Here is a 25,665-nt window from a genome sequence, read left to right as displayed (position 1 = left end):
AGTAGAGCTTGATGAAGTACTGCCTCTTGAAACAGTGAGTAGCGCAACTCAGGAAGATGTTCCTGTGGTGCCTGCACCGACAAGAGAGGAGGTTAATGATGATGATCAAGATACTTCGGATCAAGCTACTGCTGAACTTCGAAGGTCCACAAGGACACGTTCCGCACCAGAGTGGTACGGCAACCCTGTCTTGGAAATCATGTTGTTAGACAACGGTGAACCTTCGAACTATGAAGAAGCGATGGCGGGCCCAGATTCCAACAAATGGCTAGAAGCCATGCAATCCGAGATAGGATCCATGTATGAAAACAAAGTATGGACTTTGACAGACTTGCCCGATGATCGGCGAGCAATAGAAAACAAATGGATCTTTAAGAAGAAGACGGACGCGGATGGTAATGTTACCATATATAAAGCTCGACTTGTCGCTAAGGGTTATCGACAAGTTCAAGGGATTGACTACGATGAGACATTCTCTCCCGTAGCAAAGCTGAAGTCCGTCCGAATCATGTTAGCAATTGCCGCATACTATGATTATGAGATATGGCAAATGGACGTAAAAACGGCATTCCTTAACGGTCACCTTAAGGAAGAACTATATATGATGCAGCCGGAAGGTTTTGTCGACCCTAAGAATGCTAACAAAGTATGCAAGCTCCAGCGCTCCATCTATGGGCTGGTGCAAGCATCTCGGAGTTGGAACATTCGCTTTAATGAGATGATTAAAGCGTTTGGGTTTATGCAGACTTATGGAGAAGCCTGCGTTTACAAGAAAGTGAGTGGGAGCTCTGTAGCATTTCTCATATTATATGTGGATGACATACTTTTGATGGGAAATGATATAGAACTTTTGGACAGCATAAAGGAATACTTGAATAAGTGTTTTTCAATGAAGGACCTTGGAGAAGTTGCTTACATATTAGGCATCAAAATCTATAGAGATAGATCAAGACGCCTCATAGGTCTTTCGCAAAGCACATACCTTGATAAGATATTGAAGAAGTTCAATATGGATCAGTCCAAGAAGGGGTTCTTGCCTGTGTTGCGAGGTGTGAAATTGAGCTCAGCTCAATGCTCGACCACGGCAGAAGATAGAGAAAAGATGAGTGTCGTCCCCTATGCCTCAGCCATAGGGTCTATCATGTATGCCATGACCTGTACCAGGCCTGATATAAACCTTGCCGTAAGTTTGGTAGGAAGGTACCAAAGTAATCCCGGCATGGAACACTGGACAGCGGTCAAGAACATCCTTAAGTACCTGAAAAGGACTAAGGACATGTTTCTCGTATATGGAGGTGACGAAGAGCTCGTCGTAAAGGGTTACGTCGACGCTAGCTTCGACACAGATCTGAATGACTCGAAGTCACAAACCGGATACGTGTATATTTTGAATGGTGGGGCAGTAAGCTGGTGCAGTTGCAAGCAAAGCGTCATGGCGGGATCTACATGTGAAGCGGAGTACATGGCAGCCTCGGAGGCAGCACATGAAGCAATCTGCGTGAAAGAGTTCATCACCGACCTAGGAGTCATACCCAATGCGTCGGGGCCGATTACACTCTTCTGTGACAACACTGGAGCTATTGCACTTGCCAAGGAGCCCAGGTTTCACAAGAAGACCAGGCACATCAAGCGTCGCTTCAACTCCATCCGTAACAATGTTCAAGATGGAGACATAGATATTTGTAAAGTACATACGAACCTGAATGTAGCAGATCCGTTGACTAAACCTCTCCCTAGAGCAAAACATGATCAACATCAGGACACAATGGGTGTTCGATACATCACAATGTAACTAGATTATTGACTCTAGTACAAGTGGGAGACTGTTGGAAATATGCCCTAGAGGCAATAATAAATGGTTATTATTATATTTCTTTGTTCATGATAATTGTCTATTATTCATGCTATAACTGTATTATCCGGAAATCATAATACACGTGTGAATACATAGACCACAACATGTCCCTAGTAAGCCTCTAGTTGACTAGCTCGTTGATCAACAGATAGTCATGGTTTCCTGACTATGGGCATTGGATGTCGTTGATAACGGGATCACATCATTAGGAGAATGATGTGATGGACAGGACCCAATCCTAAGCATAGCTCAAAGATCATGTAGTTCGTTTAGCTAGAGCTTTTCCAAGTGTCAAGTATCATTTCCTTAGACCATGAGATTTTGCAACTCCCGAATACCGTAGGAGTGCTTTGGGTGTGCCAAACGTCACAAAGTAACTGCGTGACTATAAAGGTGCACTACGGGTATCTCCGAAAGTGTCTGTTGGGTTGGCACGAATCGAGACTGGGATTTGTCACTCCGTATGACGGAGAGGTATCTCTGGGCCCACTCGGTAATGCATCATCATAATGAGCTCAATGTGACCAAGTGTCTGGTCACTGGATCATGCATTACGGTACGAGTAAAGTGACTTGCCGGTAACGAGACTGAACGAGGTATTGGGATACCGATGATCAAGTCTCGGGCAAGTAACGTACCTATTGACAAAGGGAATTGTATACGGGATTGATTGAATCCTCGACATCGTGGTTCATCCGATGAGATCATCGAGGAGCATGTGGGAGCCAACATGGGTATCCAGATCCCGCTGTTGGTTATTGACCGGAGAGGCGTCTCGGTCATGTCTGCATGTCTCTCGAACCCGTAGGGTCTACACACTTAAGGTTCGGTGACGCTAGGGTTGTGGAGATATGAATATGCAGTAACCCAAAAGTTGTTTGGAGTCCCGGATGAGATCCCGGACGTCACGAGGAGTTCCGGAATGGTCCGGAGGTGAAGAATTATATATAGGAAGTGTAGTTTCGGCCATCGGGAGAGTTTCGGGGGTCACCGGTATTGTACCGGGACCACCGGAAGGGTCCCGGGGGTCCATCGGGTGGGGCCGCCTATCCCGGAGGGCCCCGTGGGCTGAAGTGGGGAGGGGAACCAGCCCCTGGTGGGCTGGTGCGCCCCCCCTTGGACCCCCCCTGCGCCTAGGGTTGGAAACCCTAGGGTGGGGGGGCGCCTCCACTTGCCTTGGGGGGCAAGCCTTCCCCCTGGCCACCGCCCCCCTGGAGATCCCATCTCCAGGTCTGGCGCCCCCCTGGGGACCCTATATAAAGAGGGGGGAGGGAGGGCAACCGCACCCTTGCACTTGGCGCCTCCCTTCCCCCTTGCTACACCTCTCCCTCCCGCAGACGCTTGGCGAAGCCCTGCCGGGATCCCTGCTGCATCCACCACCACGCCGTCGTGCTGCTGGATCTTCATCAACCTCTCCTTCCCCCTTGCTGGATCAAGAAGGAGGAGACGTCACGCTGACCGTACGTGTGTTGAACGCGGAGGTGCCGTCCGTTCGGCGCTAGGATCTCCGGTGATTTGGATCACGACGAGTACGACTCCCTCAACCTCGTTCTCTTGAACGCTTCCGCTCGCGATCTACAAGGGTATGTAGATGCACTCCTCTCTCTCGTTGTTGGACGAACTCATAGATTGATCTTGGTGAACGTAGGAAATTTTTTATTTTATGCAACGTTCCCCAACACGGTCCTTGATCATGCACTGTTTTTTGAAAACACTCCACCGCTGTCCCTTTGCACCGCCATCATATTTCACCTTCTCCATGAATAGATTCAGCCCCTTTGTCGGTGCGTCAACTTTATCGTTTATTTCTTCTTATTCATCTCTTCTTTTCTGCAAACGATCTTCCCAAACTGCCATGAACACATCCACTGGCATATGAATAAAACAAATTTGTTGTCCTCTCCATGATAGAAAGTTACTATTTTTTGGACACCTCAAACCGCCCCGACGCGTTTGCACCATGTGTTCCCAAGTAGTAGATGGCACGACGCCATGGGCACATGATAAACATAAAAAATACTCTACACAACAATAAATTTTCCAAAGTGAAGATTAGCAAAATCCATGTGTAATTTTGATTTCACCTTTGAACCACTTAACTATGTACGGTCTTTCAAGAGGCGCCATATTCAGCCCAAATTTTCTCACCACCTCGATGCTCACCATGTTGACCGCAACAAAATGTATATACATGAGAACACACACATATAGATAGATGGAATTTGTGCAACCAAGGAATGAGCAACAAAATGCGTTTCCACGAAAAAAGCTCATGTTACACAAACACAAGAGAGACGCTAGCGTGATTGCTCAAATGGGCTAGATATGTACTTGTGCACCAACCTATGAGAACAAACGTGTCATCTTCTATTCCAAGTATGCTTGTATGTATGATCTAAGAGGATATACACTCCAAGATAATCGATGTGAAATGCCACGGCTATTGCTATTGAAGCTCTTTTGTATCCTTTTCTTTTGCTTAAGAGTTTTTATATGCTTCATTTACCGCTCTGCTTGATGCTTGAACTGATATGCAAGGCAAGCATGCAATTGTTGTTATGCGGGGATATTGTATCACTAAAGTGCACAAGTAACATGGCCCGATAATTCTGAAACGCTAGTCGCAATGGGTAAGGAACACAACATGCTCGAGGCTATAAATTGTAATGGAAAGGGAAGGTGAATGATGACGGAATGGATACCTTCGTCAACACTACCTTCAGCGATGTCGGAGAGGTTACCATCATTGCTTCCGATTATGGTGTCAAAGAATTAAGTGATCGTTGTCGTCGAAGAATTCAGTGACGGGTCTTAGTCATCCCTAAGTAGCCAAAAATCGTTAGGAAAATGCAAACCGCAAACTCTAAAACCTCAAAAAGAAAAATGGGTAAAAATTTGGGTTTGGTAGTGGAAGGTGGGTTGTGGTTACAAAAGCTTAAGTGTGGTTTGCCGAAATTGGAGTAGAGCCGCAGAAGAGAAGGTGGTAATGTGTGATGGTGTTTTCTCTATTTCTCCTTCCTTTTTATTGGACAAGGTTGATTGGATGTCCAGTGCGTTGATCGGTACGGGATGTCTGGTGGTTGGGGAAAGTGCGTGGTTGACTTGGAAAATCTAGATCTCGTGAATTTGGTGGAATAACAAAAAATTGCATGGATGGGTGGGGTGGATTTTATGGGGGAAAGCGGAGGGAAGGTGGAAAAAAATATATCTAGATCGACTCACAACACAATAAATTCATGGATCAAATCCAACCAAATCTCATCAAAACCAATAAATTGCAAGATTTTTGGTATGGCTATTTTTGGTGGGGATTTTCAAAGTTGGGTAAAAAATAAAATTGGCTAGAAAAGGTGAAGAGGGAGAACTCGAAGATGTGATCAACATTGTTGTGATCCAAGATGATGTAGGGTAAGGGACACTAGTGGACCGATCTTCCAAAACTTAGAGGGGACTCAAGAGGAACACAAATCACAAGGAGGAATACTCAATACAAGTCCGATCACACATCCACTAGATAGAGAAACACATGAGATCCATAAGCATACACAAACAATCTAAGAGAAAAGAGGAACAAGGCAAAGTTCATCCCAAATCCAAGAGGAAGTGGGGTCTTGATGGTAGACAGTTCTTCTTGAATCTCTACGAGAGATGGGGGCTTGAATCCATGGTGGATCTTCCCTTGCAGGGGTCTTGAATCCACTTGGGATCTTTTCCAATGGAGGTCTTGGCCTCCAAGATGGGGTAAAGGAGCAAAGCTCTCTCTAGTTCTTCATCCATGCTTTGATAACCTTAATTCACCCAAGGGGAGGGGTATTTATGGTCTAGGGGGTGACAGAGGGTACATGGGCCAAAACCCTCGAGTCTACGCGCAGGCAGTACCTAATGTCCGGTGGCTATCAGATGCCCGGTCGCTCTGGGGTACCGAATGTCTGGTGGCTCATGGGGGACCGGATGTATGATAGGCATTAGACTTCTGTTAATTTCTTCTTTGGACATTCCGGATAGTGGCACTGGATTTCCGGTCACTTGGGACCTGCGGATGTTCGCTACTTTCTGGATGTCCAGTGTTTGTAGGTTTCATTTGCGACTAGTTCTTCTGGTCGCTGGTCTTCTCGTTGCACCAGATATCCGACAGATGATGCGGTTCAATGACTCCTCCGCTTGTATTACCTGCTCCGCTCCCGCGCTGTCTTGTCCATTGCTCTTAGCATTTCCATGGTCGTTTTCTTGGTACCTAAGTACACGTAGCATTTCTATTTGAGGTAGTAGCCATGTCTTGCATGTAGAGAAGTGAGATTCGATAAGGAGCGATCTCACCTTATGTAGTTATGTTCAATGGCGCGCACATGAGCTCTTTTTATAGGACCACTTGGTGTTTGAGGAGTTGGTGTAATGTCCATGGGGATGATCGTAGGGTGCTCCGCACCACAATACGAGGAGGGGAACTTTTGCAACTTTGTATAATTTAACTCTAGCAACCACCCACTCTGTGCGGGGTTATGGGACTATTTATAGCCGACACAATAGTCACATACAAAGTCATTACCATCTCAACAACAGGCGTCTTCCAGTCCAGCGTCGTCGGTCTCATATCGTTGGTAGTTTGGATGTCCAACACGATGACAAAGTTGTCGACAGGTCTATCCGGTGGAGGCGAGGAGTCTTCATGAATGCTATTAATTAATCCATGATTTTCTAAATAAACTTTGTGTTCACATTGTTTGCGTCATAAATATAACAATAATCTTGCATTATTGCTTGCCGGAGCCCCTGGTCTGGTCAGCAACCACCAAGGCTTGGCACGAGGCACACCCGACAACTTCCTTGCCGGAGCTCTCGTCCTTAGCCTTCTTGGCGGGGCCACTGTTGCCGGATCCCTCTACAACGAGCACAGCTTTTCCCGTGTGCTTCTTGTTGCCCTTACGACGCTTATTCTTCGGGGCTGGGCAGCATCGTCATCTTTTGAGTCAACCTTTGCTCCAGCATGTTCCCCGGGAAGTCTCCTTCCTCCTCAGCAGGTGCACATCTGTCAGCCAGAGCATAGAGCTCGACGACATCCCTCACTTTGGTCACGATTGTTTCTTCCCGCATCTTGCGGTTCCTCACATTCATGCGGAATGCGGCAATGATAGCTGTAGGATGGATGTCGGGAATGCTGCACTGCACATGGCTAAATCTCTGTATGTACTTGCCGGAGACCCAGGTTCGGGCCATTATGAAGCGTAAAACCCTACTCCTGCTTTGTGTATTGGATGTGTATATGTCCAGTTACAAGGTGTGCATGTCCCAACAAGGTGCTTGAAAGGTGTAGTTACACATGCAAATGGACAGGGTTCGACATTTGTAAAGGTAGCCATGGGCCTCCCTTTATAGACTAAGGGTCACCATAGTGGCAAAATGGTAAATAAGCATTGTAAATAGTGGCTACAGTGCCAAATACCTAACTCTGGCGGGTTAGGACAAACACATTAATTGCGTTGTGAGGTGTCTTATGGATGGAGCTCCCCGACAAGGAGGTATCTCCTTCTGTGTTGTTTGCCCATCTACCTTTTATTTTCTTGACACGATCCTGGGACGGGTATCATTAAAGCTATATCTTTGGCGGCGAGCTGCCACGTGCCCAGACAAGACTCACCTAACTACATGCCCACTCGACACCTATTTGACAAGTGACAACCTAGTCGATGAGGTGGAGTGGTGGCAAAGTAGTGGGATTCTTATCGGGCTCGGAGCTTGCCGTGCTTGGGGTTTGGCGGGTCTTCGCCAGCCCCCCCGACAAGGATCTTGCCGTATCTTCAAGCTGGATCTTCAGTATTTCCGACCTCTATCTCGGAGATCTTCTTTGTATTCTTGTAATCTGATCTTGAGTTGTCTTTAGTTGTCCTCTGACAAGCCCTGCCGTCGGGGAGGCTGCTACTGCCTGTGCATATGTCTGAGGTACTAATGACCCAATCTTAGTACACCGACAAGGGGGTGAGAGAGGGGCATATGGGCCAAAACCATCGAATCTATGTGCAGACAGTACCGAATGCCTAGTGGCTATTGGATGTTCGGTCGCACCTGGGGTACTGGATGTACGGTGGTTACCGGAAGTCTAGTGGCTCACGGGGGACGGGACGTCTGATAGGTATCGCACTTCTGTTAATTTCTTCTTTGGACCTTCTGGACAGTGGCACCGGATTTCCGGTCGCTCGGGGCTTGCTAGATGTTCGATACTCGCCAGATGTCCAGTCGTTGTTGGTTTCATCTGGGGCTGGTTCTTCCAGTCACTGGTCTTCTTGTTGCACCGGATGTCCAATGGCTGATGCGGTTTAGCGGCTCCTCCGCTTGTGTTACTTGCTCCGCTTTTGTGCCGTCTCATCCATTGTTGTTAGCATCTCCATGGTCGTTTTCTTGATACCTAAGTACACATTGCATTTCCATTTGTGGTAATAGCCATGTCTCTCATGTGGAGAAGTGAGATTCAATAAGGAGCGAGTTCACTTCATGTACAATGACGGGTCATGAGCTCTTTTTTTAACAACATGAGCTCTTTTTATAGGACCACTTCGTGTTTAGGGAGTTGGTGTAGTGTTTATGGGATGACCGTAGGGTGCTCCACATCATAATGTGAGGAGGGGAACTTTTGCAGCTCCGTATAGTTTCACTCTAGCAACCACCCACTCTATGTGGGGTTATGATTTATAGCCGACACAATAGTCACATACAAAGTCATCATCGTCACAATAGCAAATGTCTTCCTGTCCAGTGTCGCCGATCTCATCTCTTCGGTAGTTTGGATGTCCACCACGATGGACAAAGTTGTCGACCTAGGTCCAACCGATGGAGGCAAAGAGTCTGCATGAACGCTAGTTAATTAATCCATGATTTTTCTATATAAATTTTGTGTTCACGTTGTTTGCATCATAGATATAACTGTATGTCTCTTTGCAACATTTACCAATATATTTTGCCAATTTATGGTATGAGCCCCCTCTCGTTTCCGCTCTAAATCTATAGTCTGACATGCATTCGAATCCATATCCAATTCTTATCTGCTTCGCTCTGAATCCGACAAATAAACATGGTAAAGGATACAGAATGAGCTTTATGTGATCCAATCTACATTCCTAATCTTATACTGTAGTTGTATTATTATGAACTGGTTATGAGCTTGGAGGGTGAAATTTGAACCGAAGCAAAGTTAAAGGTTGTGTATGGGCTTTCTCTCAGCAAACAACAAATTTTTGCATCGAATTTGACATTTCGAGTGGAGTTTGAGGACCAAATCGTAATAAAGGCCATAGCCCGCCTGTGGCTCAACGCGTCAAAACCCTAAAAACCCAAGCCTGCTCCTCCTCTCTTTCCCAGCGTCGCCTCGCTCCCGGCCACCACGGCAATGGCCACGGATTTGGACGAGCCGCTTGCCGCGGAGAAGGGCGAGGTGGCGCTGCAGCAGCTGCGACGCGCCGACCCGTCCGTCTACCTCTCCCCGTCCGCCGACCTCGCCGCCGCCGCCCGGGCGGCTCTGAAGCACTTCCACTCGTCGCTCGCCGTTGTCTCCCCCGTGCAGCCGCCGCCGCTCCCCAACCTCCTCGCCGGCCCCAACTTCGACGCCGAGCAGATTTGGTCCCAGAGCGAGCTGCTCTCCCGCCCCCTCCTCCCACACCTCCACCGCCAGCTCCGCCGCCTCGAGCACCAACCGCCTGCGCTGCCGTCGTCTGCTCCTCCGCCGTCCAAGCCCGCTGAAGCCGAGGAGGACCCGTCAGACGAGGAGGAGGATGGAGAGGGCGACGAATCGGAGGAGGAGAATGAGGATGGCCTGGAGGACAAGATGACGAGTTGGAATCGGGGGAGGGGGAGGATGAAGAAGCGGAGGAGCTAGGGGCGAAGAAAGGGAACGGGGTGGAGGACAGGTTCCTGAAGATAAAGGAGCTGGAAGAGTTTCTGGAGGAGGGGGAGGAGCAGGAGTACGGTGGGGGTTCCAAGGGAGGAGAGAAGAAGGCAAGTGTGAACTTGATGGAGGACGATAGTGATGAGGAGGATGTGGATGAAGATGATGGGGGTGATGATGAAGAAGATGACGATTTGGATGTAAGTAATTTGTACTCACACACTCTCTTTATGTACATGGAATGATTTTTAGCTGATAGAATCTAAGATGTAGAACCATAAGTAATTCAGCAAGGGAAGCCAAATTTTCTTCTGAATGTGCAATATAAATGACTTAACAGCTAGAGCTAGTTCAGGAAATGCATTGCACGCATATGTTTATAGCTACTGCATAGACCATTGTGCTCCTTTTGACAGTTATAGTGCTATATATGCCACATTTTTAATTAATGAAGCACATTAACCCAAATTCCTTTCTTCTTTAACTTGATTGGTGGCACTATTAACTGTAGCTGGAAGATTTTGAGTCTGATGACGAAGAGGGTGCGGGGAAATCGGGCGGAGATATAAAGTAAGCATTTTATGCTAATCTCAAGTATGCTATTGTGGTGATTGTGAAAATGCGAATCAGTTTGTATTATGCTCCTATATCTGTTAAAAGTGTGCTACAGCACAGTTCATCGATCGTGTGAAGATATGACAGTAGTAGCCATGTAGGATTTTAAAATTGCTTGAACAATGTTTCACAACTCTTTCCCAACTTGTAACACATAGAAAATAAATTGATCTATGAAAACATTTAAAGGGTGGATAATTGGGAATTTCTTATGCATGATCTTTATCATGGTTTTCGAGTCGCGACTCATGCGAGTCGCTCTGGGGCAGCGACTTGGAAGAAGTCGAGCCTGCGTTGTGACTAGTCGCGACTCTGAGTCGCGAGTCGACACTAAGCTGAGTCGACCATATTTTGTGACTCATAGACTAGTCGCGACTAGTCGAGCGACTCAAAATCCATGATCTTTATGCACGTTCTAGAAATTCCACACTGTTAATATACAAGATATCACTACATGAGACTTTCCTTTCCTTAGGTGAATAGAAGGGAAGCGAGCCACTTCCTTTCATTGACATAGGGGAGATGTTAAATATTAATACTTGTGTGGAGATGGACTCAATTATAGTAGAAAAGTAAATAATTAAAAAGAGCCCTGTTTGTACATAATTTGTTGATGAGAGGGAAAAAAACTGGCCTATGAAAAATAGATTTAATGTACTGAAGCTTGCTGCCACCTGTACTGGAGATTTGAAGTAGTAATGTACCTTTGTGGGGTTGCAGTGAAACAAGTCTGGAAAGAACAGAAAAACATGATTTTGCGTACCACCTAGCATAGAAATTAACCAATGAAAAAGTTAGATTTCATACAGAACAAACTTTCCTGCCACCTTTACCAAGACAGGGAAAAGGCTATTATCCAATTGCCAACCACCTCCATGAGGATTCAACAAAAAAAAATCACAGAAAAAGGTGTCCTACTCACTTCTACATAACATAGCAAGTTGGTTTGACTGGAGAGAAAACGGAGTCGTACAACTTATTTGCTGGTGCAAATGTCCCTGTTGGACAGTCGTAAGCACCCATCTTTTGTAGTGCATGCATTACAGTCCTTTTCTATCCCACCTACATTTGCCCAGTAAAACCTCTACAATCCGGACATGTTCTTTTAATACCGAGCACATATGCTCCCTTTTAAGTGTGTGTTTGAAGCTTCAAAAATTCAAAACAAACCTTACATGTTCTTGTCAGAGCGCACTATGTATCTTCAATGTTTTGTGAAGGCACCACTTGATTTGTGATCTGCACTAAAACGACGACAACAACAACAAAGCCTTTAGTACCAAACTGTTATGACCGGTTTGGTCTATACCCGAAAGAGGCCCACCGGGCATTAGTATTAGGGGCTTGACCCACAAGTTATCTTAGGCAAGTTATTTTAGGCAAGTTATCTTAGGCTAAAGTTATAAATACTAGTTGTAAGACATCGTTTGAGATCAAGCAAGAAAGATATTTCTATCCTATTGCCCGGCTCCAGAGGAGCCGGAAACCCTAGCCGCCTCCTACCCTAACCGCCGCCGCCCTTCTCCTCCTTCGCGACGGCGCCGACGCGCCGGAGCTCGCGAGCTCGCCCCCGACCTCCGCTGTTCTGCCCGTATAACCTACGGAGTAGAGCCGGTAGGAACCCTAGTCCTACCAATTTGGTATCAGGTACTCGGGTTTCGACCATGTCTTCGCCACCTCCAATTCCGCCACCGCCGCCACCACCACCGCTGCCCGTCAACTCCACCACCGCCGCTGCCGCCAACTCCTCCACCGCCGCTGCTTCCGTGCCGGGCGTCACGGCCTCGCTCTCGGCGCCGACCCTCCCGGCACCCGGCACCGCGCCGGGCCACGGGCGGCCACCGGCCCCCGTCCAACATACGCCGCCGCCGTCACCTCCCCCGCAGCCGCAGCAGTTCACACAGGAGGCAATGGCCGGCGTCCTCAACGACCTCGTCGCCGCGGTCCAGGGCATCCGCCTCTACTTGGCAAGTCCGTACGGGCCGCCTCCACCACTCCATCCAGCCATGGCCGCGGGTCCGCAGGCGCTGCCATGGTACTCGGTACCGGGGGTCATCACCGGAGGCTACCCGGCGCTCCCCGCCCTGGCGGCCGCACCGCCGCCTTGGCCACAGTGGCCGCCGTCGCTCGCGACGGCAACCGCGCCACTCGCCGCCACCACGGGGCCGCAGTGGACCACCTGGACCGCGCCGGCTCCAGCCGCGCCGTCCCTTCCAGCGGCCACGGAGCAGGGTCCTCCACCGCCCCATCCCAGCCCTAACCTGGGCCGGTCATAGCCGAGCGGGCTTCCGGTCCAGGAGGTCCGCTTTCCGTCGTCACCATCGCCACTCCCTGACTGGCTTCACGGGCCGCCATCAGCCTACTCGGAGGCCCGTCCGCCGTCCGGTTTCCCGTTGCAGCCCGAGGCGTCGGGCGCCACCGGGAACTACGCCGGGCATTCCACCATGGACCGCGCACCATCATCCGCCCTACGCACCGCCGAGGCAGTGGGCCAGGGCGCACCACACCAGCAGCCGCCCCGGTTCGCCAAGATCGACTTTGCCACATACGACGGCTCCGACGACCCGCTTAACTGGCTCAACCAGTGTGACCAGTTCTTCCGCGGACAGCGCACACCCGCGTCGGAGCGCACTTGGCTGGCTTCCTACCATCTTCGCGGGGCCGCCCAGACATGGTACTACGCCCTCGAGCAGGACGAGGGCGGCATGCCCCCGTGGGATCGTTTCCGAGAGCTGTGCCTTCTTCGTTTCGGGCCAGCGGTCCGCGGGAGCCGCTTGGCCGAGTTGGGCCGCCTGCCGTTCACCTCCACGGTGCAGGACTTCGCCGACCGCTTCCAGGCCCTGGCGTGCCACGCACCCGGTGTGACGGCCTTACAGCGGGCGGAGCTTTTCATCGGCAGCCTTCCCGACCACATCCGCGTGGACGTCGAGATGAAGGGGCCCCAAGACCTTCAGACGGCCATGTACTATGCTCGGGCATTCGAGCCAGTGTTCAAGAAAGCGTTTTAAGCGACGCTTAAGCGCGATTAAGCGCTGAGCGATGGCAAAGCGCTTCGCTTTTGCCCTAAGCGGTAGATTAAGCGTTTTTAATTTAAATTTGACCAAAATTTGGCAATTTTTGTACTAATTCTGCTGGTCTGCTTGTGCAATAATGGCAATATGCTATTTATCTTATTACTAGGCCATGTTCAAGAACTATTTCCTTCCTATTTTGGCAAAATTCTGTCCACATGATATCTGTTAGGTTACGTCTATTTGAACTGAACTGCATTTTAGTTGTTATTTTGCTTGCTATGCGAACCTGATATGTATTTGCTATTGTGTGAACTGTATTTCAGATGCTACTTCAATTACCCATGTGCCAAGCTTCCTATTTTCATGTGTATATCATTTAAAATCTGTTAAATTCTAGCCAATTTCAAAAAACGCTTAAGTGCGATTAAGCTGCGCCCATTGCTCTAAGCTGTGGCCTTCCGCTTCGCTTACGCTTTCCGCTTTCTTGAGCATTGGTTCGAGCAGCGAGCCCAGGCCTTAACGCGTCCATCCGCGCCACGTGGGGGCCGACAGCTTCCCCGGCCGTCTCCGGCAGCACTGGCGTCGTCCACAGCCGCCCCGGCACCCACCCCGGCACCGACCCGGCCATTCAGGCGCCTCACTCAGGCAGAACAGCTGGAACGCCGACGCCTGGGCTTGTGCTTCATCTGTGATGCGCCCTATGCATCGGGCCATGTCTGTCCCCGCCTCTTCTACTTGGAGACGACAGACAAAACTGAGGAGGAGACACTGGAGGATGGCCTCGGCGCTCCAGCCCTTGCGGAGCCCGCAGCGGCACCCGCGCCCGCCCCGGCCACCGCCCTCGTGGTGTCCCTACACGCGCTGGCCGGTATCCGTGATGAACGGACGATGCTCTTACCGGTCATGATCCAGGGCGAGGGCCTGGTGGCCCTAGTGGATACAGGGTCCACGCATAACTTCCTGCCGGAGACCACCATGCGGCGCCTTGCATTACGGCCAACCGGCGGTGAGCAGTTACGAGTCACAGTCGCTAATGGCGACCGTCTCCGCTGCCACGGGCTCGCCCGCGACGTGCCCATCACTATCAGCGACGAGCAGTTCACCATCACCTGCGCCGGCATCGACTTGGGCTGCTTCGACTTCATCCTCGGCGTCGACTTCTTGCGCACTCTTGGTCCTATTCTATGGGATTTCGACGCGCTGACGATGACCTTCTGGCGGTTGGGCCGCCGCATTCGGTGGGACGGCATTGGGGGTGCCTCCCCAACCACTCCACTCCAGCTGGCCGCGACCACCGCCACGGCCGAGCACCCACTATTGGAGAGCCTCCTCCAGCAGCACGCTGACATCTTCACCGAGCCAGAGGGGCTGCCGCCCGCCCGCACGTACGATCACCGTGTACATCTTCTGCCAGGCTCCACGCCGGTGGCGGTACGGCCTTACCGCTACCCACAGTTGCAGAAGGATGAGTTGGAGCGGCAGTGTGCACTCATGCTCGCGGCAGGCATCATCCGACTCTCCACTTCGCCATTTACCGCGCCGGTGCTTCTCGTCCGGAAGTCAGACGGCACATGGCGTTTCTGCATCGACTACCGTGCCCTTAATGCTGTCACACTTAAGGACAAGTTCCCTATTCCGGTGGTCGATGAGCTCCACGGGGCGCGCTTCTTCACCAAACTCGACCTCCGGTCGGGGTACCACCAGGTGCGCATGCACCCGGATGACATCGCCAAGACGGCTTTCGGACTCATCACGGCCACTTCGAGTTCTTGGTGATGCCCTTTGGCCTCACCAACGCCCCGGCGACCTTCCAGGCTCTGATGAACGACGTCCTCAGGCCCTACTTACGTCGGTTTGTGCTTGTTTTCTTTGATAATATTCTGATCTACAGTGCGTCTTGGGCCGAGCACCTCCAGCACGTCGCCATCGTCTTCAATGAGCTTCGAGCGCACCACCTCCACCTTAAGCGCTCGAAGTGCTCGTTCGGGACGCCTTCGGTGGCCTACTTGGGCCACGTCATCTCGGCCGACGGGGTGGCTATGGACGCCGACAAGGTGGCAGCCGTCTCTGCATGGCCGACACCTCACTCGCTGCGGGCTCTCCGCGGGTTCCTCGGCCTCGCCGGCTACTACCGGAAATTTATCCGGGAGTTCGGGCTCATCGCGGCGCCCCTCACGCGGTTGCTTCGCCGTGACGCTTTCGCCTGGGACGATGAGGCGACGACGGCGTTCGAGGCCCTCAAGAGGGCCCTCACGACGGGCCCCGTCCTCCAGATGCCCGACTTCGACCGCCCGTTCGTGGTGGACTGTGACGCCTCGGGTGCAGGGTTCGGCGCTGTGCTTCATCAGGGCGATGGGCCCCTCGCCTTCTTCAGCCGGCCTTTCGCTCCGCGTCATCTTAAGCTGGCGGCATACGAGCGGGAGCTCATTGGCCTTGTACAGGCCGTTCGTCATTGGCGGCCGTACTTGTGGGGACGGTCCTTCCACATACGCACCGACCACTACAGCCTGAAGTTTTTGCTGGACCAACGGCTGTCGACCGTGCCGCAGCACCAGTGGATCAGCAAGCTCTTCGGCTTTGACTTCTCCGTCGAGTATCGGCCGGGCCGCCTTAACACCGTGGCCGACGCGCTGTCCCGTGGCGACTCCGACCTCGCTTTCTCCGCCGACGAGTCCGCCGGGGCGGCCCTGTGCATCCGCTCCGGGCCGACATTCGGCCTCTTCGCCGACATTCGCCGCGCCATGCGACGGCCGACGACGCCGTCCGTCTTCAGCAACAGCTCACGGCCGGTGACCTGGAGGAGCCTTGGCGCTTCTCTGACGGACTGCTCCTACATGGGCGCCGGGTTCCGGCGCAGGATGATCTTCGTCACCAGGTGTTACAGCTCGCCCACTCGGCGGGTCATGAGGGTATGCAGAAAACCCTCCATCGTCTTCGCGCCGACTTCTACATCCCTGGCGATCGCGCCTTGGTCCGCGACTGGGTTAGGTCTTGTCAGACATGCCAGCGCAACAAGACAGAGACCCCGAGGCCGGCCGGGTTACTCCAGCCCTTGGAGGTGCCATCTCAGGTCTGGCCGGATATATCCATGGACTTCATTGAGGGCCTTCCCAAGGTGGGCGGCAAGTCGGTCATCCTCACGGTGGTCGACCGCTTCTCCAAGTACGCCACTTCATCGCGCTCGGCCATCCATACACGGCGGCGTCAGTGGCCCGGGCCTTCTTCGACGGCATCGTCCGTCTACACGGGTTCCCTGCTTCGATCGTCAGTGATCGGGACCCAGTGTTCACGGGCCATGTTTGGCGCGACCTCTTCAGGATGGCGGGTGTCCAGCTCCGCCTGAGTACGGCGTTCCATCCTCAGACGGTTCAGCCCGAGGTGGTTAACAAGGTCATTGCCATGTATTTGCGTTGTGTGACAGGTGATCGGCCTCGCGCTTGGGTGGACTGGCTCTCTTGGGCGGAGTACTGCTACAACACCTCTTATCACTCCGCCCTGCGCGCTACGCCGTTTGAGGTGGTCTATGGTCGACCACCTCCGCCTATACTTCCGGTGGATCCGGAGACAGCTCGGACGGAGGTTGCGGGTGACCTCATCCGCACTCGTGACGAGATGCTTGCTGAGGTTCGTCAGCGTCTCCTTCAGGCCCAGCAGCTGGCCAAGCACTACTACGACGATCATCATCGCGAGGCGGAGTTCGCGGTGGGTGATTGGGTGTGGCTGCGTCTTCTCCACCGCTCTACGCAGTCACTCGACCCGCGCGCGAAGCGCAAGCTCGGCCCTCGCTACGCCGGGCCCTTCCCTATCTTGGAGCGCATTGGGAAGGTGGCGTATCGTCTTCAGCTTCCAGCCCGCGCTCGCATCCACGACGTCTTCCATGTGGGGCTGCTCAAGCCTTTCCGTGGAGAGCCACCGGTGGCTCCTCCGGCGCTTCCTCCCATCGCCGATGGTCGCATTCTTCCAGAGCCGGCAAAGGTGTTGCAGGCGCAGCTCCGTCGTGGCGTCTGGTTCATCCTCGTTCAGTGGGCAGGCCTTTTGGAGGAGGAGGCTACTTGGGAGCAGCGTGAAGAATTCCGCCAACACTATCCAGACTTTCAGCTCGAGGACGAGCTGTTTGCGCAGGCGGGGAGAGATGTTATGACCGGTTTGGTCTATGCCCGAAAGAGGCCCACCGGGCATTAGTATTAGGGGCTTGACCCACAAGTTATCTTAGGCAAGTTATTTTAGGCAAGTTATCTTAGGCTAAAGTTATAAATACTAGTTGTAAGACATCGTTTGAGATCAAGCAAGAAAGATATTTCTATCCTATTGCCCGGCTCCAGAGGAGCCGGAAACTCTAGCCGCCTCCTGCCCTAACCGCCGCCGCCCTTCTCCTCCTTCGCGACGGCGCCGACGTGCCGGAGCTCGCGAGCTCGCCCCCGACCTCCGCTGTTCTGCCCGTATAACCTACGGAGTAGAGCCGGTAGGAACCCTAGTCCTACCACAAACAATGTGGGGTAGGCTAACTAAAACGACGAGAACAAGAGGCTAAAAGGCAGCTTTATCTGCTCTATTTTTTTGTTGCACAGGCCGCAGAAATGAACCAAGTTTCCTCTCATGCTTCCAAATGTTTTAAACAATTCACGTGCATCGATATTGATTATTCTGTGCACTTGAAACAGTCTGAAGCTTGAGAAATAAAAGAAAATGCAGAATTGAAACTTGAGGTTATTCTATAATCTTCCTTAGGCTGTAGAAAAATGTTATATACATGCATTTTGGTTGCCATGAATTTTTTGTTGTGCTTTTAACCAGCTAAGAGCGTCTTTTCAGGTATGAGGATTTTTTTGAGGAAAGCCGTAAGCAACAAGTCAAGAAGAGAAATGGTTTCACAAAGAAAGTCCACTTCAAGGATGAATTGCATGAAATGGAAGTGGATGACATTGAGAAGGATGATGTAAATGATGGTCCATCTTTAGAGGTACTCATTTCAGTTGAAATAAGTAATGCACATATACTTGTTTATCAACATGCTTTCCCTTCTATGCAGGATGAACAAGGTCTTTCAACTCATGAAAAGGGGCTCTTGAAGATGCGTAACCAAATAGACCTAATGGAGAAAGCTAGTCTTGAACCCAGTAAATGGATCATGCAGGGAGAGGTAGCTGATAGCATGTTTTGGAAATGAGACATATTTCTGACTCACAATATTGTGCTAGTAATAGTTAATTACCATTACAATTGTGTTTTTTTAAACGAGTTCCTTTTGTAGGTTGATGCTTCCAGGAGGCCCAAAAATAGTGCCCTGGAAGTGGATCTTGATTTTGAGCATAATGTAAGACCTGCCCCAGTAATCACGGAGGAAGTCACAGCTTCTCTCGAGGAGATGATAAAGAAAAGAATTGCGGAGGTAATATTTTTCTGGATATGTCACTACGTTCGTAACTGGGTCAACACTCAACAGTAGTATACCGGGAAATAGTAGAGTGAAATTGTGAGGAGTTCTTTGGTTATTTCGTTTTGTGACTCTGCTAGTAATATTGAGATAGCTTCTCTTGTTTCCTGCAGGGTCATTTTGATGATGTTGAAAAGCCTTCAACCTTGCCGTATAAAGCTCCAAAGCAGCAAAAGGAGATGGTATGGTTTTGATCGGGTGCAATAACTAGAATTTTTTCATGATAACAGTACGATAATTGTGTGATTCACTATTGTTGCTATATTTCAACAGGATGAAAACAAGAGCAAAAAGGGTCTTGCTGAACATTACGAGGTCTGTATTGTTTTACTATGATCTTATTTTAAATCCAAATGAGTTGGTAGATGGGATCAGTTTTAGTATAGTTCATCCACTAACTGATTCTTTTGCTCTTCCAGGATGAGTTTAAGAAAAAAACTGGCATTGCACCTGCCACACTTGCTATTTCAGATGAACTGAAGAATGAGGTGAGCAATCAATTGTTTTTACTAGAAAACCTGAGTGACGTTGGATTTACCTATTCTGCTTTTGTTCTGCTTTTGTTGGTCTTAATTGTTGTGCAACATCTGATACATCATTTGTGTTGGATTGAAAGATAATGTCTACTAAGGAGCAAATCTTGCATTGTCTTGTCAGTAAAGGCATGCCAGATGTTATTATATCCATCTAAATTAGCAGTTTTCATGTTCCCTGCTTGTCCTGGTGACTGTAGTGTCAATATATTCATCATCACTTTTTCGTGGTGCACAAGATGCTTGTCATATTACGAAGTACAATTTTAATACCGATGCTCAGTGATGGTTTATTGCCATGCGATGGATATGAAGTTCGCTATTGGAATTTTCGGTGTTAGAAAAATAGTCCATTTTGTAATGAATGAGAAGAAATGGATTGCTTCAGTCTGAGAAGAAATGGTTTATTGCCATGTGCATATGTTCTCTTTGTCTTTATGATGATATCAACTATCAGTCTGGCTATGTGGATATTTTTGTGTTACCAAAGTGATACTTCCTGATTCTGACCAACTTCTTGTTCAACTCAGGCAAATGATTTGTTTAAGAGGATATGCTTGAAGTTGGATGCGCTCTCTCATTTCCACTTTGCCCCAAAGCCGGTATGTGATAGCTCTCTATTAGACAGCATCGTATAATACCTAAAGTTTGCAATTTTTGGTAAGAAGGACAAGTGTTGTCTTTTCAGGTCATTGAGGATATGTCTATACAAGTTAATGTACCTGCTCTAGCAATGGAAGAGGTACCACAATCATTGTTTTTCTCTCGTGAAGTTATTCTATTTGAGTATTTCATTCATGTAACGACTTGTCTTCCTTGCAGGTTGCACCTGTAGCTGTTTCAGATGCTGCAATGCTCGCTCCCGAAGAAGTTTTTGAAGGGAAAGGGGATATTAAAGAAGACATGGAGCTTACACAAGTTGAGCGCAAAAGAAGAAGAGCCAAGAAGAAGAGGAGATATGCAGGTATTTTTTTTTCTCTATTAGGTCTTTGGGGTTTCGCTCGCCTCGACGGCTTTTGAAAAATCCTCCCAAGAAACAATGAATCCTGCTGTCTACTTCATCACCAGAGTAGTTCATGGTTGTATTCAGTTGTTTTAGTATATTGGGAGATTTTGAGTAGCGCAATCTCACACATGGACTGAATTGTGTTGGCCACATGACAAAAACCTGCTACTTTGCCATGCAGAATCGCACAAGGAGAGGCCAGCCAAGCTGCGGAAAGAGAACTCATCAAATATATAGGAAGCTGTTGTTTACATGCTATTTATTTATTGCAAACCTTTGGAGTTAGTTGGTGGGAGGTCCGACAGTGTAATGCCTTTCGCGATCTGATGCCTGGCCTGCAATTTCAAGGCTCTGATGTAGCCAGTTTTCGAGCTTTCGTGCAGTGTAAAAGCGTTTCCTTTTGGAATTTCTCATAGGGGAGTGAGCGTCTTCTCGAGTAGCGGGGTTAGCAGTGCTGGAAAGAATAGAATTGAACTCTTGCGAGTAAAAATGTTATGCACTATATTGGTTCAACGCATCGGTGTGTCCTTCCGGCACACAGCCGAATTCAACCCAGAAACTGAGCAAGGTGGTACACAGTTTGACCATGTTGTACCTTCATAGTTAAAAATTTGAGATTGAGGCCGTTTTGTACTATTGAGCGCGGGAGCATCATTGCTCATAGTTGCATGCACAGTCTACACAGCCGATGACAGTCTTATTTTTCTGAAAGCAGATGGGACAAGTGCCCTCAGGCTGAATGAGGTTTTGAGGATCTATGGCGACTGCTCGGGACAGTGTGTTAATCGTGATAAAAGCTCCATTTATTTTCGTCCAAACACACCTGACACCATCCGGCAGGAGCTAAAAGCAGTGTTGGGTATTTCAGTAGAGGCCTTTAATAAACGCTACTTGGGATCTCTGTGAACGTATCAGAGGCAAGTTGCAAGGAGGTACTGAAAGGCTTATTTCATGTGCAGGAAGGGAAGTTCGCCTCAAAGCTATTGCGCAGGCAATCCCATCCTTTTCGATGAGTTGTTTTAAGCTAACGAAGAAGATCTACAAAAGTTTCTCATCAAACATGGCTCGATATTGGTGGAGCAGCTCAGTGGATCGCAGGTCTCTACACTGGATCGATTGGGAGTCTCTGACCAAACCAAAGAGTGCGGGCGGGATGGGTTTCAGGAAGTTGGATTTGTTCAACCTAGCTCTTCTAGGCAAACACAGCTGGATGCTTATAACGAACCCAGAATCCTTGTGCGCGCGCGTTTTGAAGGGAAAATACTTTCCAACAAGTGAGTTCGTGGATGCAACAGTACCTAAACATGCGCCAGCCACTTGGAGGGCAATAGTTGCAGGGGGGCAGGCTTTGGAAACTGGCTTGGTGAGAAGAATTGGAGATGGTTCGTCTGTGTCCACATGGAATGATAGCTGGATACCAGACCTCCTCTCGTTGCGACCGTCATTTCAAATCGGTAATGCTAATATTCCTTTTGTGGCAGATCTGATTGATGCTGAGACGAGATCATGGAAGATTGAATTGGTAAGACAAAATTTTATAGCCCCAGAAGCTGACGCTATTCTTAACATCCCTTTGGGGGTTGGAGGAGGGGTTGATTCATGGGCTTGGGCCGCTGAAAAGTCCGGAAACTACACTGTAAAATCCGCGTACCGCGCTCTTGTGAACCAGAACGAGCATTCAGCTCTAGGGGAAGGGACGGTTACAGAATCTTCAGAGAATCAAAAACAGTGTTGGTCCAGACTTTGGAAGCTCAAGGTCGTGCCAAAAGTTCGTGTGTTTTGGTGGCGAGTGCTACGGAAAATCCTACCTGTTGAGAGCACTCTGAAATACAAACACATTACTCAGTTGGCACGCTGCAAAGTCTGCCTTGATGCAGATGAAGATTTGTACCATGCATTGATAAAATGCACGCATGCAAAGATGTTTTGGAGGGAAGCGAGGGAGTGGTTGAGCATTAAGCTACTGGAACTTCACCCCTCCACTTGGTCGAAGGACATGTGACACCAGGTTTGATGAAGCCGATCGCGCAAAGATTGTTACGGTAATGTGGGCAATCTGGATGTCTAGGAATAATGTTACTCATGACAAACAAAGCTTGGATCCAGTGGAATCAATGAAGAGAACCAGAGAGGCTCTGGCGATCCTAGAATTGCCTATGGACCAAGCTAAGATCCTGCTTGGACACGGCTGGCGTCCTGCTGCTGAAGGTTTCATAAAGATCAATGTTGATGCAGGTATCTCTATGGAAGCCAGGCTCGCAGGTGTGGGAGGAGTTGCTCGTTCATGTACAACTTATCTCGGTGCCTGGTGCAAGCCGTTTCATGGCGTCACTGATTCACTTCTCGCAGAGGCTCTAGCCCTCCGTGAAGGTGTAATCTTCGCAAAGCTTCGTGGCTTTGAGCGGGTGCAGTTAGAGACTGACAGTCAAGATGTGGTCGATCTCTGGAACTCGCGCCATTCTTCGCGCTCTTTGATAGCGTCAGTGCTTCTAGATATTGAAGGGTTAGCAGATAGTTTTACTTCTTTTAGTATCCATCATGTAAAGAGGCATTCGAATGTTCCTGCCCACTTGTGTGCGAAAAATGCTTGCACACTCGAGGGGACAGACTGCTGGATGTTCTCTCCCCCTGGGTTCTTGGTGACCTGCCTTATGGCAGACAGCACCGGAGCTCGGTTGATTGAATAAAGCCCTTCAGTTCCACGCAAAAAAAAGTCTACACACCCCTCCCATCCCCTCGTCTGGTTCTTTCTCCTCCCGGATATGTTTTTGTTGCACTAGTTATTGTAAGTTTGCAACCATTTGCTTAGGTCAAACTCCAACGGACGCCCATTTTGTCCGTTTGAATAGGGCAATGGGGCGGCTTCCGGCCATTTTCCTAGATACGCTGGCCGCGCCCAATGTGCGGATGCATATGATCATGGCCACCTCGAGCTTCTATGCATACTTTTTTTGGCCATCGGAACATAATTTTTTATTTCATTCAACGACATTTTGATCCATTGGAGTACACAATTCGCCAATTATTCGCTAGGAGGGTGAGAACAAAGAAAACAAAAAACACAATTAGACACTTTAAAAGATAATCAACTTTCATAACTCCTCCCACTACTTGGATCAATATCTTCTCTATATCTTCGTTGTTGATCTGCGGCTTTTCGAGTTTGCATGCTTCTTTCTTGTTTGATAATGTTTACATCATCGGCTAGTTTAACGAGGAGGAAACTAGGGGGATCACCATCCCAAATACTAGAAACTTTATTATGAAAACTAAATTGAGCTAGCTCATGAGCAACACTATTAGCCTCTCTAAAACAGTGCATAAAATTGACCTTCTCTACATCCGTAGCCAAGTCCAAAATTTCCGCATATATTGTTGTTGCAGCATCCCACCAATGATCATGTCTAGTGCAAAAATTGATTACCTCCAAAGAATCTGATTCCGCTTCAATAGCATGAAATCCCATTGTGTTAGCAAAGGCTAGACCATCCCTCGTTGCCACAACTTCAGATGTAACAGCATTCGCATCTATAGGGTAGTATATGCATGACACAACAATAAAATTACCCCTGATGTCGCGTAATATAGCCGCTGCAGCTCCAGCTCATTCGTCCGTATGGTACGCAACATCTACAATTAGCTTCACAAAACGTAGTTCAGGCTTGGTCCATTTCTTCTCCACATCCGGCGACAAAGAAACTTTCCGTGTAGCATTTGCAGCAATCAAAATAATAGATGCAACACACTTCCCCGCTGGTGGTACCCTCTCTCCATTAGTGATCTGCATTCTAACCCACCAGATGTACCAACCTGCAGTAGCAACTGCTTCTCCAATCCCAACACTAGAAGCATGCGGTAGTGAACCTGAAGTGGACATCAATAGATATTCCAGAATGGCCGAACCTGATCGGTCAATCACTAGTGCATCAACTATAATATCGTATATACCCAATCTTTGCCACATCTCAATAGCTGGTTTACATAGAAACAGAAGATGGCGGATATCTTCGGCTCCTTGCTGACAAATCGAACACTCACTGGATGTTGGGATAAGTCTGTTCGCTAGGATTGATCGAACTGGGACCACTCCATGCAAACTTCTCCAGCAAAATATTTATACTTTTCGTGGGACCTGAAGCTGCCAAATCTTGTTCCAAATCGGATTGTCAACTGATGGACCAGGACTAGTTCGATTGCCTCTGAATTTATGTGCTCATTCTGCGTGGTATGCAGTTTTCACCGAAAAAATACCAGTTCGGGTGTGATGCCAAGCAATAAAATCTTCAAAAGCCTCATAATTCAAAGGAATTTGGAGAATCCTCCTAGCATCCACTGGATTGAATATAGCTCTAATCAGTACTTCATCCCAAAACTTCTAGAAAGAATTCGATGTTGTTTCACCTCTAGTCTCATCTCTAGCCTCCATTCTAGCAACGAGTGCACGAGCATCTATTAATTTTCTTGCTATCAATAGATCAATGTAATCTTCTTCTTGATACCAAAACTTGCACCCATCCTACACACAAATTTGAACAAGCAATAAGCTACCGAAAATGCGTCAAATCCGGCGAGCACAACTGAATCAAAAGAAGCACATACCCCATCTTTTTTACACTTGAAGAACACCCATCCGAGATGTTCCGACATGGTAGAAACCCGACTCACGACCTGCCGCGGACAATCATCACACTTTATGACCGACAACGGTGAGCCGACGAGCTGCTAGTCCAACGCTGAGCTTGGGCGATGGCCGGGCGTGTCTTTGCCGGCGAACCGCCGACAACATAGATCCGAGCGGCTGGAGGCAGAGTTAGTACCTGCATGTGACGCAGAGGCGTTGCGGGGGCTGTGCGGTCCGGCACCCGGCCAATCCATGGCAAGGCGTAGTCGCCGATGGCTGAATGCGCCAAATCCAGTGACAACGGCGGCGACCGCAGATCTATCGGGTGTGTGTCGTCGGCGTGGTAAGAGAGGACAAGGTTAGGGTGAACAGCGAGGATGCAACCCGGGAAAATGGGCGGCGGCTATGGCCGGGGCGGGGGGTGGGGGCGCAGGGGTGGGGAAGAGAAAAAAGGAGTGTCTGTGTCCCCGACGGGCGGGCCAGGGAAGGACAAGGGCACACATTCCGCCCATCCGCACGTTGTCCATTTCGATGCAAACACGGGTCGGGAATGAGTCGGCGAGGGACAAAAAACAAACGTTTGTTCGTCCACTCCTGCGTGTTGGGCCGCAATTTATGTCCATTTATCCCGAACGTCGCCGAACATCTTGTGGTCATGAGTTAGAGTTGGTCTCGTCCATTTTGAACTTTCCCAAGCGCGTGAGTGAGAAAAGT

General features: G+C 49.3%; 1 pseudogene; it reads left to right on the top strand.

Moving 5' to 3' along the window:
* Positions 1 to 9,160: 9,160 nt before the first annotated feature.
* LOC123111276 (U3 small nucleolar ribonucleoprotein protein MPP10-like) lies at positions 9,161 to 20,959 on the top strand (annotated as a pseudogene).
* The last annotated feature ends 4,706 nt before the right edge of the window (positions 20,960 to 25,665 follow it).

The sequence above is a fragment of the Triticum aestivum genome, chromosome 5B, assembly GCF_018294505.1.
Source record: "Triticum aestivum cultivar Chinese Spring chromosome 5B, IWGSC CS RefSeq v2.1, whole genome shotgun sequence".
Taxonomy (NCBI): domain Eukaryota; kingdom Viridiplantae; phylum Streptophyta; class Magnoliopsida; order Poales; family Poaceae; genus Triticum; species Triticum aestivum.
The sequence above is the reverse complement of the archived record's forward strand: the minus strand, read 5'-3'. Positions and strand labels throughout refer to the sequence as shown.